This window comes from Urocitellus parryii, unplaced genomic scaffold, assembly GCF_045843805.1.
Source record: "Urocitellus parryii isolate mUroPar1 unplaced genomic scaffold, mUroPar1.hap1 Scaffold_3234, whole genome shotgun sequence".
NCBI lineage: Eukaryota > Metazoa > Chordata > Mammalia > Rodentia > Sciuridae > Urocitellus > Urocitellus parryii.
The window spans coordinates 40067-43755 of NW_027552962.1; the positions used below are offsets into that span (position 1 = coordinate 40067).

The following is a 3689-nucleotide window of genomic DNA, read 5'->3' on the forward strand; positions in this document are numbered from 1 at the left end:
TATTCAAGTAGCCCCAAGCAGAGACTGACGAGAATCACTTTCTTTTTTTCTTTTTTTTTTTAAACATATAGTCTCAGATTTTATTTTCATAATTATCTTCCTATAGAAGCAATAATCTGTATTTCTATAACAACACATTTAATATTTTACTCGTCAAAGAGCTGGAAAAAATAGGAATAAAACACAGATTCCGTTCACAAATACCATACTCTGCATATGTATAAATAAATTCAATATATTAACTATATCCTGCAGACCGACTTCACTCACTGCATTAACAGAAATTGAACACTGGGTTCTGAGCATGTCATGCAGACCCTCATTTGGTGGAGCGAGGACGCTGAAGCCGGGGAAATTATGTTTACTGTAAACACCAAATTTTCCACTTGTGACCACTTCAGGATGAAGGGCTTTATGCAGGTGGAAAGAAAAAGTGAACCAATGCTCTTCCCTGGATTCCAGGAAGAACAGCCCTGGCATCCAAAGACTCTCTCTGTCCTGCACACCTGTTCCTAAGGGCAGCCGGGGCTCTCTGTCTCAAGCCCTGCATGCTGATCCAAGCCCAGCTGCATGCAGCCACAGGATCCACTGACTCCTTCCTTTTTCTCTTCAAATTCTCAGTATGAGGGAAAAGTTCAAATTAATTTCCCCCTGCAAGGGGATAATGAGTAATATGGTCTGGAGATAGACGGTCTAAAATATCTTTGAGTACCACCAATCTGTCTAACACAGCTAACTCGCTCAAATGAGCATTAATATAGGACTCCAGAAGTTTCTGACTGCATCTTTAGAGTACACACAGCAATAATGGGACCTTGGAAACATTGATTTCTCTTTAAATAAAAATGCCTAGCACAACTTCATTTCGATTGCTCATACTCTCAATACTTAATGAAAATGAGCATCAAATTCATGGGTGTTCTGCGTCAGCCCCACAAAACAGAGGGTACACTGACCTGTACCCACTCGAGCACACCTGCCCAAGGGTGCTCTTCCAGATGAGCTCTCCCCAGAACTGTGGCCAGTCACTCCGATACTCCTCCTAGTGCTTCCGGAAGTCCACACTAAGCACACTACAGCAAACAAAGGGTGCCCTCCGGGACAGGGTGTGAGTGAAAGGAACCTGCTCTGGGCACATGGCCTGCGGAGTGTGCCCTGCTGCTGCTGCTCCTCCTCCTCCTAGCCTCTTTCCAATTAACAGATTATGAGATGGGTCTAAGCCACCCGGGGTGCAAAAGGAATGCTTCAAAAATAATATTTTAGTAAAACACTATGAAGTATGAAAATATTGGCAGCCCTGGGCTTTAAATACATGTCACTCAGGAACAACTCTTCTCTCTCAGCCACATTTTTGCAGTACACAGCATTTCGCACGTCAGGAAGAGCTGGCACCTCTAAATGAGCAAGAGATCATCCCTTCAGGGAGAAGCACCCATGGGTGCAGACTGATGGAAACAGGGCCTCTGTCTTAATGCACAGAAAGGTCTCCACTGGCTGCTCCTGGTTAAGACTCAGGTAGGGTTACAGACAATCACACTATTTTTTTTTCTTTTTTGATGGAAGAAACACCCACACTTCATAAAGAACTAGAGACATTTACAGTATCATTTTAACAGGCTACCTTTAGAATTTGGTAAAATCACATTTAAAAGCTTAAATGCATCTTTTACTGGGCTAAATAATATTGTGAGCCTCAAAATCATTTCAGTATCAACCCTGTCTCTTAAAAGATTTAACAATTAAAGATATCTAATATCATGGGAGAAAAATTTCTTCTGCAAAACAAAACAAAAAAAGTTTCAAAATAATCATTTCTACCAGTAAACATCACTTTTAACAGCAATATTAAATAAAATGCAAAGAAAATGTTCTAACAATAAATTATAAGAACCCAAGAAAGAATAATATGCCTATTTCTCCTTTGGTTTAGGATAATTTGTCTAGAGTTTAGCTTGAAAATTTTGAAATCAACTGTATTAATGTGTGACAGTATAGTTTCAGCTAATTCTTGCTCTTACAATGCTTCACAGGGGAATTAGCTGATTCAGGAAAATGGTAACTAAAATTCCACTTTTGTTAGCATTCAAAATCCTGACTTCACTGGAGTGCAGGTGCCCCCAAGCCAGCCCCAGGTCCATGAACATGCGTGCCAGGGATCCTCCTCCTCCTCGCTCCTTTCGCAGGTGCAGGGCTAGCAGAGTCCTCCTGAATACTCATCCTCCTCCTCCTCGGCAGCTGCCGTGCTGATGCCGTCAGGCTTGGCCTGTGGAGTTGCTGGCGCTTTCTTCTTGATCCCCCCTCCTGGAACTACCAAGCTCAGGCCCAGCTTAGCGTAGTCATTGTCCATGTACTTGAAGAGCGGAGAGCTGCAGACCTCCGACACCTGGTCCTGGTCCTGCTGATCGTAGCCCTCCAGCAGCTGCTCCAGGGCGGCACAGTCCTCGCTGCCGCTGAAGCCAGGTATGCTGTAGCTCTCCCTGACACACCTCTCTGCAGCCACATAGTCGTTTCTGTGCAGGTGAACCAAGACTTGAGCAATTGTTTTCTTATAACAAGTTGGGTAATTCTCAATTTCCTTATAAATATTTTTTTCTTTCTGAATAGAGAGTGCCGCCTCATCGAACCTGCGTCCTCGTACTAGCAGTCTTGAGGCTTTTCCCAACAGTTCAACAGCCTGCCGGAGGCGCTCCTCATTTTCAAACACGTTAGCTGTCTGCTGATATAACTGTACAGCCTTTTCTGGATCGACATTTTCTATAAGCTTGCCAGCTTGCTCCAGGGCCATGGCTGCGGTGTCTGGCGTGCCGTTCTCCAGGTACATCATGCTGGCCTTCTCAATCAGATGGACTGCCTCTGGAAGCTTCTGCATCTCCTTCAGCATCATGCCAGCTTGCTCATAAGCTTTGGCAGCATGAAAAAGAGCCCTGTTATTTTCATGGGCAACGGCTTCCCTCAGGCAGGCATCTTTTGCTTGCTCAAACTGTTTGGCATTTTTAAAAGCAACAGTACTTCTCCGCCTTGGCCAGGTGCTCCAGCCCCTCGTTTATCTTCTGAGCCGCCATCTCCACTGCGCGAATCCCCTACCGAGAATCACTTTCATTGAAAGGGGTTGCCAAGCTTCCAAAAAACTACGAGTTTCCTGAAATCTCAGCAAACATTTTTTCACCCAATCTTGATGATACTTCCATTTAATGATCAGTACACCAATCCCACTTGGCTCACCAAATTTCGTTCTTCTAGGTTAAACCGTTCCTTTGCTCTAACCGTTTTCATGTTTAGGTTTCACTCTGTTTTCTCCTATATGGATACATGTAGTTGGAACTCTAAATCAAACACGGTTTATGCTAGCTCTTTGAAACTTGGCAAAATAATGTAGTTCAAAGTTCTTTCACTATGGTTTGTGTCCTATTGAAGTAGCCCCAAGCAGAGACTGACGAGAATCACTTTCATTGAAAGGGGTTTCCAAGCTTCCAAAAAACTACGAGTTTCTTGAAATCTCAGCAAACATTTTTTCACATAATCTGGATGATACTTCCGTTTAATGATCAGTACACGAATCCCACTTGGCTCACCAAATTTCGTTCTTCTAGGTTAAACCGTTACTTTGCAGTAATCGTTTTCATGTTTAGGTTTCACTCTGTTTTCTCCTATATGGATACATGTATTTGGAACTCTAAATCAAACACGGT

At 43.2% G+C, this 3689-nt stretch overlaps 1 pseudogene; it reads right to left on the reverse strand.

Moving 5' to 3' along the window:
* Positions 1-614: 614 nt before the first annotated feature.
* On the reverse strand, positions 615-3078 carry LOC144251956 (gamma-soluble NSF attachment protein pseudogene; annotated as a pseudogene).
* Positions 3079-3689: the final 611 nt, after the last annotated feature.